At 42.6% G+C, this 13,372-nt stretch overlaps 1 protein-coding gene across 2 annotated transcripts in view; it reads left to right on the forward strand.

Annotated features, from left to right (window-relative positions):
- GPR65 (G protein-coupled receptor 65) overlaps nt 1–13,372 on the forward strand; it is a 100,259-nt gene that overhangs the window by 23,463 nt on the left and 63,424 nt on the right. The window lies entirely within an intron of this gene.

Below are 13,372 nucleotides of genomic sequence, written 5' to 3' on the forward strand. Positions count from 1 at the left end.
ACTCTGCCTAATTTTAAGTAAGCATTCATTAGGTAAACAATTTTATGAACCAAAGTATTTTTTTTAAAGATTTTTTTTATCAGACACTTCCCCTTCTCTCCTTCTCTCCTTCTCTTCTTTCTCTTCCCTCTCTGCTTCCGATCTGTCCTTCTACTCCTCCTCCCTGCAAAATGATCTGATTACAGATGTTTTAGTACCATTTGATGCCCTCACATTACCTGTTAACAACAACAACAGCAACAATAAAAACCCGACTAATATCTTTTCAGTAATGAGGTTGTAGACACACACTAATAAATCAGTGAGTGCACATACTGTCTACATTTTCTATTAAAGTTTTCAGTGATGGTTCAGGTACACAAGAGAAAGCCATCTTGCTCTGAGGCTGTTTGCGTACTCTCTGTTCTTTGCATTTTTCTGATCGTAAAGTCTCTGGAGAATTAGTAGATTCTGTCTGGTCATGCTGAGATACACTTACATATGCCTAAAAGCTCAAGATCCACCACTAAAATGAAGAGTAATTAAAAGAGTTTCGACTGTTAATTAACTATTGGTAAATTATTGGCAGCCTGTAACGTGAATACTTGTAAAAGTAAGAGGTCTGGAAACAATGTTGCCCGCATCTGGAAACTCAAATGTCAATTAAGTGTCTTGTCCAAGATCACACAGTTAGGTTGGAAGCAGGGCCAGGCTTGAACCCCAAGATCTTGACTTCCCTCTAGAGTTGCTTTTCCTCCTTTATATTTGTTGGTTTGTTTGTTCTTAACACTTCGACCATTTCTTTCTGTAGGGATGCAAAAGATATATACACATGAAGAGTTATTCGGGAGAGTCATTGGACTTATATCAGAATAAGGGAAAAAAGGAGAGTTGTTTTATTAATGACTACCTCTGGCAATATAATCAGTTACATGGATAGTAGCTAAGATGATCTGTTACGAAGAGCTGGTCAGGACTTTCCCTCAGTTGGCTATATAAAGAGATGCGGCGAATACAAATCCGTGGCACCCTTAATAAGAATGTCCTACTTAATGATTAGCAACAGAATCATTGATTTAGAATGTTGTAGGGTAAGTTAAAAATGAACCAAGCTGCCAAAATCTTCGAGCAGCCTATCCATCCTGTCAGAGCAGGCCAGTCTCGGAGAGCCCATGGTTGGGGGATGTTCTCCTGGTTTCAGGGCAAAGCACTCTAGACAGGATCTCCAATCACCTACAGTCCCAACATTGGAAAGTTAACCCTTCAGTTTTGAAAAGCTTTTTAAATTCCTAATTACAGTCCTCCATTGAACGGAAAGTCTGTCTGGAAGGAGAAAGACCTTGTCACTATTATCTTCCTGGGACTTTGTTGGCAGAAGACGCAGATTGGAATGCCACCCATCATCCACTTACGAACTGCTTGACCTTAAAGAATTTTCATGCTCTCCCTAAGGCTCAGTCTCTGTAGACTGCGGGGGCAATAGTAACACTTGCTTTTAACAAGTAGGCATGAAAAACACTTTGTAAAACTGTGATGAGATCTCTAAATGTTCATTATTACTAGTTATTCTCATCTTTGTCAAGATACGTGGACAGCTACCCAGTGATGAGGGAGCATAAGGCAAGCTGACACCCTGCAAACAACCCCTCCTGCCCCGCTCCCGACCACCCCGCCCCCCCTCAACCTACCCCCCAGCCCAACCCACACCCCCTAAGTCACCTCCAAGCCCCACCCCCAGGTGGGATATGCCTGATATTCCTCAGGAACTCCCAGCTGCCCAAGAACAAAGGAAAGGAAAGAAAACAGATGGTTAACAGAGATCACAGTCCTGCAGGACATAAGTCTCCATCAGTTTACAAGTATCTTAGTAAATTACGAGAAAAAAAAGGCAATCTTCTCCATAGCCTAATCTCCAGAAACCTATAGACTCGGTTTCCTGGAGCCCCACCGTCACCCCTCCATAGTGATAATGGGGGACAAAGGCAAGAGGGTAAAGTTAAATTTCTTTCTAACCTTCAGCCTATTGGCAAATACTTGAGGCAGGGGGAGTATAACATTTCTCCAGGAACCCCCTACCGTTTTAATAGTAATGATTTGCTAGAAGGAAAAACAACCTTCACTTGACAACAACTAGGCCTCCAGTGTCCTGTGAGTCTTCTTTAGCATATGCAAATCCCTTTGGAAACTTCCTCTTGCCTTTACCTCCCCAGACTCCGTAGTATATAACCGGTCATTCTTCACAACCCCAGCGCAGCTCTTCTGCCCATGGGTCCTGTCCTCGTGCTCTAATAAAACCACCTTTTTTGCACCAAAAACACCTCAAGAATTCTCTCGTGGCCATCAGCTCTGAACCCCCATCACTCCAAAACCCTGTCACCAAGAGACAGAAGAGTTCTTAGGACACTGGGGCAGGAATGTAGCAACGTGAGCTGACCAGGGCTGGCTGCAGCACACCCGTGCCCTCTTTACTTCTTCCGGGTGGCTAAGCACATCCGTTAAGGTAACTGAAGGGTCTCCGTTGTTCCTGGCTCTGTGGCGCATGCTCAACAGCGCCTGCTCCTGGCAGCTCACAATTCTGTGGACGTCACCATGAACAGATGGGCAGGTGTCCGTCTTTAATTGGCTTAAGTTTCTCCCTTTTCATTTCCTTATTCAGAATGTTATTTTTTATTTTCATGAACTCTAAAGTTAGACATCTGAGACAGGCCAGTGAGCAAACTGAGCACAGGTTTTTAAAACCTCCATTCCTACCTTGTCTGAAGAAGCTTTGTGGGTGAAGGAGAAGTTAAAAGATACCAAAAATAACCACCGCATCTGGATCAAATGATACAGCATCCTCTGCTTAGGGGCAACCTTGGCAAATCTGCTTCCCCAACGTCATTTATTCCATTTCCTCTTGGCAGTTTAAGCCATAAATTCTCCCAAAGACGTTATATTTCCATTCTTTAATGTTATGATCAGGTAAACAATTATTTACCAATTACCTCTGTTGACCTTGCAAACTTATTCATTTTGAATTACACAACACCAGTTTTAATTGTTGTAATGTTTATTTATTTTTGAGAGAAAGAGAGACACAGAGCAAGCGGGGGAGGGGCAGAGAGAGAGGGAGACACAGATTCTGAAGCAGGCTCCAGGCTCTGAGACGTCAGCACAGAGTCCTGCGTGGGGCTCACATCCACGGACCGTGAGATCATGACCTGAGCCAAAGTCAGTGCTTAACCGACTGAATCACCCAGGCACCCCTACACAATGCCAATTTTAAAATAGAATCTGTGATGCATGGCATGGGGGCATTTCTCTTTCCAACGAATCTGTCTTGCCCTGGGCTGCTTTTAGTCCAGCCACCACTGCCATCAATCTGTCATTTATGCATGAGCCCCTGTTCTTGGCTGGCTAAACCGGTCCACAGGTTGCTATGGAAGCACAACAGCTACAACAACACCCTGACTCGAGAAGGCCTCTGTGATAATAGACGTCTTTGTCTAGGTCCATTGGAGAACCCTGCCATGCATCAGTAGGCTGTTCCTCCGACAGACACACCCACATGCAAATAACACATATTCACAGACCCAACAACCTGCCCCATCTCATAAAAACAAACAAACAAAAATTCCTGGGATCTTTCAGCACATGTTTGTACTATTATGTAAGATGTCTAATACCAACTAGGAGAACATGTATTACCTCTTTAATTTCTGAAATGATGTGCCACGTGGGTGTTTTCATTTTCTTTTTACTAGATCAGCAGTCAAGGGGTCATTGTTAAGATTCTGCCTATCTCTACTCCCTTCTTTTTCCCTCAGCCAGAAGTTGCAGCCAAAGACTATTCTGGAAAATAGTACTCTGGAAAAACCCAGTTCTGACTGAGTTGTTTTATTTACATCTTCTGGGCAGAAACCGATGGGGAAGAATAACTGATGGGGAAGAAAGCAGGAACAGGGCACCTGGGTGGCTCAGTCGGATAAACGTCCAGCTTCAGCTCAGGTCATGATCTCACAGTTGGTGAGTTTGAGCCCCCCATTGGGCTCTGTGCTGACAGCTCAGAGCCTGGACCCTGGTTCAGATTCTGTGTCTCCCTCTCTCTGCCCCTCCCCTGCTCACACACACTCTGTCTCTCTCTCTCTCAAAAATAAATAAACATTAAAAAAATTTTTTAATAAATAGATAAAAGAAAGCAGGAACATCCTGTTTTGTTCTTTGTTTATAAAATAAACACCTGACTGGATTCAACTTAAAAAAAAATGACCATTCGTTTCTTTTATTTTTTTTTTGGCCTCTCATACAGCTTAAAGATGGAGCACAAGGTGATTAAGTTCATGTTATTTAGTTGCATTCGCCGAACGCCCCTTGTTTGCAGGAACAAGCTGACAATGGCAAAATTGGGTCAAACTTGGTTGAGGGGGAGCTATGTGGGAGTTCGGATTCCTTCTCCTCCAAAGATCCTTTTCTTGCTACATCATGTGTTGCTGGCCAAGACAAATCCCACAGAGGACTTGCCTGTGGCCACTAGGTGTCGATCATGTTCTAGTTAGAACCTTGTATGTTGTTCTGGGCTGACCGCCACTCCCAAAGAGCAGAGTACCATAATCTGACAGTTTTTCTATCCAAGACACAAGACATATTCCCTATAAATTGGAAATGAAGGGGGGAAATGTTGAAATTCAGTTTGCATGACTTGTTTCTGTGCTTCCTGGAAAGCTCAGTAATCATCAGATAATTTCACTTGGTTTAAACTCCACATATATTTTTTTTCCAGCTGCTCAAAATTGCTCACCCTACATGTAAGAGAACACAGGCTACACTGTGTAATTACTGCAGGGTTGTGGGTATAACGTGGATGACTTATTTAGTTGTCTTACCCGTGTAAGAAAATCCTGGCCACCCTTCACATACATAGGCATGTAACACATTTGAAACATCAGAAGTTTGCAGTTCTACTATGATAAAATTATTATCTAGGAAATTCAAGAGGTAATTCAATATCTGTATGACTTTTAATTTCAAATTTATTGTTGTGATATCTCAGCACTAAAAATATATCTGTTGTTTTGAATCGTTTACATCTGTACCTCCCCAAAGATAAGTAAGGCAGTCATAACTTAATGGCGTTTACATATCATTAAACACATAATGGCTTCTAATCTGTTTTTCTTCTGCCTATAATTTTGTTAAGCCCTTTATGAAACACCAGTGAATCTTTACACATTTAGAAAATAGGTTATGATTTCTCAAATAATGTTGCAATTATGTGTTCCAAAAGCAAGCCAATAAAAAAACAAGCTAGGGAAGACTCCGTATTGTTCGCCGCAAGCTCTGAGAATAAAAATATAAATTTTGTTATTGAGGAAATGTGTGCTCCATTAATTTCAAATCAAATACAACCAAGAAATCTTGCTCTACAATGATGTGACTTGCCGGTGCTATGAAAAATATTAACGTGAGTTCCTGGCATTTCATTGATCCCCCTCGGGTATGTAATTGAACTTGTAAACATCCTTCCAAAAGAATCCTGTTCAAAATTATTGTACAATTTATGGTGTTGGCTCCAAGACTATTGACACTTACTAACAAATGGATGAACTTGGAAACCCTGATTTCATTTCACAGTTAATTATAGCACATCAAAGGATTGAAATAATGGACTGAAAAGTGCCTCTGTAGAAATGCCACAGAGAGGTGTACCATGAATCTTTGCAAGGACGCACGTGAGGGCCAGATCTATTAGGCTCTATCAGTGTTTTTCAATATATATACCTAAAAAGTATGTTCTCATGCCATTCACCCATTCATGGAGATGACACTTGCTGATGCTAAGGAAAGCCATTTTAAGTCTTCAGGGCAATGCCTTTGGTGCATCACTGGCAGTTCATCCAAGAAGGGAAAGTGTGATATCTGTGTTCAAAGGGACTGTGGGAAAGGAAGACCTACTTATTTCATTGTAACACTTGTCCAGTCTTCCTTGGATTAAAGGATTGCCAAGGCAAAGCAGGGTCTGAGATAAGCCGAGATTCTCCTTCTTGCTCTACACATCTTGTTCTGACCCTTAGAAGGACTACTATTAAGGGTGTTCTCACTAGTAATCAGAATTGTTTGTTGAGTGAATAAATGATAAGTTAGTTAATGGAGTGAACTAAGAATGGTACAATTTCATACTTTGTCCTAGCCCTAGAGTTCAGTATCTGAAACCCTTGCAACAATTTGGATTTTGGTTGAAAATTTTCAAGATTATATGGGAAAGTAAGTTTGAAGAGAGAGAGTGTCCTTTTTAGAAAGCCTTAATTAACATTTTTTACATTTGTTAAAGTAAAACAGATACAGATATTATCAATGACATATTATTCATCTTAAATCCATAAAAACAGGTCGTGTCATGTTGATTTCCATCTATCACTCCTTACTTATAAGAAATTTTATGATGTTCATTCCCCAAATCTTTGGTAAGATGTTACAAAATTGACTTGATCGTATTGCAGACTATTCAATAACATGAGTCTGTTCATTGATTCAGTGCTAAATATATATGTATATTATATATAATTTATATATGAATTACTACCTTTTCTTTAAATGAATTTAATTGCAACTCCCAGCCCAGATACCACCAAGCTATAGGAAATTCCATCTCAGTCATTACTGGGCTGTCCTCCTCTTTCAGGTTCATACCAGAATCAGGGAGATTCACACCATGCTAAGAAAATAGAGCAGTGGTCTTCGATTTCCAGTCTCTAACAAATCACCACGGATGTTACCTAAGCTGTCATGTTACCAGTGTAACCTCACTGGCTCTTTGCTGCCTCCCTGACTATTCTGGGGCACAGGGCTCATTGACAAGACTGAGTAGAAACCGTCTGACATTCCCTTCAAAATCCATTAGTTCTTGGCTTCAGGAGTGGGCCATGCACCTGAGTTAAGCCAATCAAAGCAGCCCAATGCCCTGGACCAACGATTCAGTGGGTCCAGTGGTGGGCATGTGACCTAAGCTGCTCGTAATGCTAGGATAAGGGCTCTGGCTTTTGCTCTGGATGATGTGCTAGGCAGTTAAGGTACTGGAATCTCATGGCCATTTTGTGGTTATGAAATATCCATCACGTGGAAGAAAAGAAGAACTCAGGGAATGGCAGAGCACTGGACCTGGGTCCTATGATGTGATGAGCCTCTGCACACTACAGTTACATGAACCAAATAAACCTCCTTGTTCTTTAAATCAATCTGAGTCAGGGTTTTTTCCTTCTTAGAACCCCAAAGGGTCTTACTGGAATGTGGAACGTGGAAGTGAGGGTGCTGTAAGATTGTTGAATAAGCGGGGCTGAAGATGTATAACGGAGAGGGCAATGAGAACATGTCTAGCTGGTGAAGTTACTGGCCATTGTTATTAAATGGTAGCAAAATAACCATTTAAACTGTTTCCTGTTGCAACCTGGGACTCAGAAAATGTCTACCAAGGCTCTCACATCAGGGAATTGCCAAAAAAAAAAAAAAAAAAAAATCAAGACATTGGAGTCTTTGAGCTTCTTTTTACAGGCTTCAATAAAGTTCTGCAAGAGAAAGGTAAAATAATTCAATTTTTGTAAGACCTTTCCTGATATATTTTCAAATCTAATAAATGCTGCTGCCTTGAGGGGCCCATTCACTAAAGCGATGTGTTTTCACACTTCAGAAAAAGGGTGAATTTTAGCTAGAAAAAGGAAGTCAGTATTATCTGTGAGTCACTAGTGAACAGAGTGTCAAAAGCTAGACATTATGGAGAAAGAAACAAATTTTGAAACTCCTCAGGCTTCCTTTTCATATCAAGAACCAAACTAGATGACTTACACTCAGAGTCTCCTATAAGGGAAGTGAGAGCAAGTTATGAGATAAAAGAAGCTCTTATTATGCAAGAAAATAGAAAAGCCTGGCATCCTGACCCCACCGGCCCTGGGGATGAGACAAGGAAAAATTAGAATAAATATGTCAGAGACAAATGTTCAACCTCACAACCTGAGGAGCAGTGGGAACTTCCAGAGTTGGTGAGAGGGAAGAGTCAATGCTAGCAATGTGCTTTCCCTACAGACAGCTGCAAGCCTCATGGGAGAAATCCCATATTCATTATGAAGCATATCAGTGTAGTACCCAAATAGAGATTAGCGTACAGTTGTGCTGGTTGAGCACTGCACAAGAAATGCATGTCTGAGGGGCACCGTTCGTTTCACAGACATTGTGGATTTATGCATTTATTGTGGCAGCTTTGGAGCATTGGCAGCGAAGTATTCTAACAGAATCAGCATGACTGGAAGAAAAGTGTCTTAAGGAAGATGCATTTTTTTCTGATTGGCATAGAATGCCACATGAGCAGCTTAACCTGGCCTCACCCCTGCCATCACAAGGTCATGTAAGCCTCTTCCACTCCAGAGCCATCATGGGAGGAGCTAGGGTACATGGAACTTACCTGTAAAACTGAGTGTTTACCCCAAAGTAGCTGAGTTAAACCAGTTAGACAGTTTATGCAGGAAGGGGTCGAGATATTTTTAATTCACAAGCAGAATAACTTTTTGTACCCTGCTACTCAGCAGGTTGGTGTCTCAGAAGGAAGAAGAGACCAGTGAGGCAAAATAAAGCTGCTTTTTTGTGTGTGCACAATTGGGTTTTAGTGCGACCATTGCCTCTCAGATGTCAAAGCTTTGACTGGAGGTGGCCTGCTGGAACAGAGAGAGAAAGAAGCATACTTTTCTTCTAAAAAATCCCGTCTACCTATGACCTACCTATAAGCCAGGTTGATTGTACGTCCCATCACTAGAGCAATGATTCTCAAACTTTAATGTTCATAAGAATCATCTGGGAATCTTGGTTCAAAAGATCTCTGTTCAATAATTCTGAGGCAGACACCGAGACACTGCATTTCTAGCAAATTCCCAGGTGATGCTGATGCTGCCAGGCCCTGGGTCCAGGTGTTGAGTTGCACAGTTTTAGAGACTAGAGTCACAGTTCTCAGACTTTTGCATGCAATAGAGTCATGTGGAAGACTTGTTAAAATGGAATGCTGTGTTGCTACAACATTGTGATTTATGATAAGACATCCATAGCTGGTCTTCGACGGGCTTTCTGACACAGAGCTCCTGAAACCCTTGGGATTTCCTAAGTGATAAAAGTCCTAGGGGCATCTCTGTTTCTAATATTTGGTCTTTGACTCCATCCCTGACATACAGCTCCTGAAAGTCTTATAATTCCTAAGTCATAAGACTGTCTTGCTTTAATGAGGTGATTGGGTGGGCTCGTGGATGGGGCATAGATGAGACTGGTCACTGGAGAGAACAAGACATGATTAGAAGTTTAGAATCTTCAGGGGCGCCTGGGTGGCTCAATCGGTTAGCGTCTGACTCTTGGTTTTGGCTCAGATCACGATCTCAAGGTTCGTGGGTTTGAGCCCCACACTGAGCTCTGTGCTGATGATGCAGAGTCTGCTTGGGATTCTCTCTCTCCCTCTCTGTCTCTGCCCCTCCTCTGCTCAGTCTCCATCTCTCTCTCTCTCTCTCTCTTGCTCGCTCAAAACCAAATAAATATTTAAGTTAGAATTTTAAGCCTCACCCCCATTCTCTTGAGAAAAGAAAAGGGTTAAAAATGGAGTTCATGATTGATCATGCTCTACCTGAGGAAAACCCCTTAAAAATCCCCAAAGTTGAGTTGAGGGAGCTTCCAGGTGGGCAAACACATTCACCCTGCGAGGATAATGCACCCAACTCCGCAGGGACAGAAGCTCCTGCACCTGGGACCTTCCCAGACGTTACCCAATGAATCTCTTCACCTGGCTGTCCATCTGTATCTTTTATCACATCCTTTAATAAACTGGTCCATGTAAGTGTTTCCCAGAGTTCTGTGAGCAGCTCTAGCAGATGAATGGAACCCGAGGAGGGATTATGGGAGCCTGCTTTGTAGTCAGATCAGACAGAAGTTGTGGGTAACCTGAAACCTACTTGCAGTTGGCATCTGAAGTGGGTGGAAGCAGTCACGGAGAACTGAGTCCTCAACCAGTGGGATCTGACCCTGGCTCCAGGTAGACAGCATCAGAATTGCGTTACGTCGCGGGACACCAAGCTCGTGCCGCAGAATTGTTTGTTGTGGAGAAAAATTCCCACACGTGTGGTGACCGGAAGTGTCAGAAGTGGAGTGTTTTGTGTGAGTAGTAAAAAAAGACACACAAAACACATACTGTAGGGAAAAACTGGGTAGGGTTTTCCTTTACACCCCCATTCCCAGAGCTTCTGATCCGGTAGGGGTGGGGTGGGGCATTTCTGACAAGTTCCCCAGGAACTGATGTAGGCAGGCCATACTTCTGACAACTCCTGCTCTAATAATGCAGCCGTATCCCAGGCCCTTCTTTACCAATTACCCCTACCCAGAATAAAGGTACAACCTCTCCCACAGTGAGGATACAACTGGCATACGGTCCATAGGCAAGGGGTATATTTGTGGGTCCCTTCCAGTCTCGAGTTCAGTCCTAACCTGTGGCTGCTAAGAGACAGAAATCATCAAGACTCAAAAACCATGACCGAAACGGTTTCTGGCTATGGTCTCCAACTAGCAGAGTTGACGAGAAGCAATTAGACTGAAAGCTGTCAGATTAAGGAAGCTGGACAGTCTTTCCCCTCTCTGGTCTCATGGCACGGTGGTGAGGACACATGTGGGTTCTTTGCCATGCCTTAGCTAGTGGTGTTCACCTGTATCCCCTCCACTAGGCCAAAAGCTGTTTGAGAGCAGAAACCATGTTTTATTCACCTCTGTATGTCCTTCAAACCAATGCTTAGGTCCCTTCCTGGAAAAGAGCATAGAGCTCTATACATTCTAGATGTAGCAGGAATCATATTTAGAAGATATTAAAGTGATTACACTTTCCATTCCCGTATAAGTGATGTTCTCTCAATGCCCTTCCATCATTAAAGCCCAGTTTATTGTCCAGGAAAAAGGAAGGAGTTATCCAAAAGTCATAGTTCATGAAAGAAAATACTACTTTGTGATGTCTCACTGGGCAGAAAGATGAAGCAGATGTACTGTCTGATTCTAGAAGAAAGCCATAGGGTAGAGAAAGCTAGAGCAAGCGAGAGGACATGTCCCTGGCATCACACCTAGAGAGGTCAATGAGAAAAGTCAGAAACAGAGAGGGTTTCTGCTCCATAGTCTGTTTGGGCACCAGGGAGGGGACCACCTTCAGGGAACTCCCACACCAAAATGAGAAAACAGCAAGAAACAGGAAAATAGACATGGGGCATACCATGCTTATGCAAAAAAAGATACCTGGGGATTGGTAGACTCATGGGACAGGGGCAAGGAGGGTATTTAAGCATTCTCACATGCTCCTAGAGGTGGGAGGGTATGGAAGAGTGAGGAGGGCCAATGGGTCTACCATGGATCACCGTGGGGGAAATGTGATCTCTGTGGCAAAAGCTGCAGGTAGGTAACCTAGAGCCAGGACAGGATGGAGCAGACTGCTAAGATCTAGAAGATCTGCAGATAGAGTGAGGACACAGGTAAGGGGGAACACTAGACCCCCACTAGGTCAGATCATAAGTTATGTTGACTATCAGGAAGATGCCAGATGGACAGGCAGGACATCTTCTCAAAGGCCAGAGAGGACCAGAGAACAGCCAGCACCAGGACCAGCAGGTAGACATCACCCCCTTCCCCCTCTGCAGAGAGGACAGGTAAGCTTTCCTTTCCTCCCAAGAGCCATCTTATGGGAGGTGCCATTCTGTGGGATATCTAAAAGGAGTCCTAAAGGCAACAGGAGTCTTGTTGGATTTGACTGTTTATCCAAAAGATACTAAACAAGTCTTTAAGAGATTGCATAAGCCAGCAGAGACTGAAATACCTTGTACAAATTTTAAGTGTTTTTCCCCACCGTCAGTAGGAATGGAGTTGCCAGGGCAGGAGAATAAGTTTCTTTCCCACATGCAAATGTAATCTGTAAAAATGTGACCTCACAACTCAACAAATGTTTGGCAAATTGTGTAGGATTATGCTGGTACACTCATTTTTTACATAAGGCTAGCTTACTTAAGCTAAAGTTTCATCCACTGGGAAACAACAGCAGAAAACCGAGCTACTGTCAAGAGCCTAGAAACAATATCCTGGTCATTGGGTGCTGGAAGGATGGGTGGGTGGATAATAAGGAGGATTAAACACTCTTCAAAAGTGTCCTTCCTCTTTTCTCCAAAGCTCATCTGTTTCTCTGGCATTCATTTGATGAAAATGAATTCAGTCTCTTCCAAGGAAGATACACATAAAGACAGAATGCTAATAATCACAACACCTATAACCACATCTTGCTTATAGTAGGCACTGAATATGTATTTGGTCATTTGATGTGATTAGATTTGAAGAGAGATATGAAAATTACGTGCTGTGCTTGGTTGATTGAATTGAAGGGGGTAGGACGACGTGAGATCTCTTAGGAATATCAATGTGGCTAACAAGGGCTGCATATAGTCTTTCTCTGCAGTAGCCTTGATTGGACTGAGAACAGGTCGGCCCCTCTACTATCCTGAAAGTGCTGGGAACAGAGAATGAGCTCATTGCAAGACTTAACTTCCTTCCTAGTTCTACCTGAGTTAGAAGATTGGCCACTGTTTCTCCTCCTCCATATTTAGTTCTAGAAAGACATTTGAAGAACATCTACTACATGTTTCTTCTATTATAGATAAGGAATCTGAGCCCAGCGAGGTAAAATAAATTACCAAAGATCCCACAACTTCTCCATGACAGAGATTGGAATAAGGTTCACATCTCCCAGGTCAAGAGTTTTTCCTTTACTGCAGATTCTTTTGGAGGCCCGTGACAAATCAGACCGTCTGAAGGGAAAAAAAAGATTATTGGTCTAGAGAAGAAAAGTCCAGGGGCAATTTCAGGTATGGCTGAATTCAGATGCTCAGCTCATGTTGCCAGGAGCACATTTTTTGCCATCTTCTTTTTCTGCCTTTTGTATTTTAGAAGATTTTATATCATGTCAAAGATGGTTCCTGGAACCTCCAGACTTAGGCTCCACAGCTTAGAAAATCCAGTGGGAAGAGAGTCTCTTTCCTGATACTTTTGGCAAAAATCATGATTCTGGTTCCCCTGACTTTGTTCCTCACTTTAAAGCAGTTGTTACGGTTAGAGGTATACAGTTCTCAATTCTCATAGACCATGCCTGCTCCTGGAGTGTAGGGCGGTCACATCTTAATTGTGGAGACTGAAAGAAGAAGAGAGGGTGGCTTCTCAAAGGAAAGTCAGAATGCGGTTATCTAGAGAGGGACGGAGGAGAGTCTGTTTCTGAGACTGCATCCTTCTAGACTGTGTGGTCCAGATACACCTGTGACATCAGACACACACCTTGCATTATTCTCCATTGAAAGGGATATAGGTTTATCCAATTTGGGGTTTT

This window comes from Acinonyx jubatus, chromosome B3 (assembly GCF_027475565.1).
Source record: "Acinonyx jubatus isolate Ajub_Pintada_27869175 chromosome B3, VMU_Ajub_asm_v1.0, whole genome shotgun sequence".
Classification (NCBI taxonomy): domain Eukaryota; kingdom Metazoa; phylum Chordata; class Mammalia; order Carnivora; family Felidae; genus Acinonyx; species Acinonyx jubatus.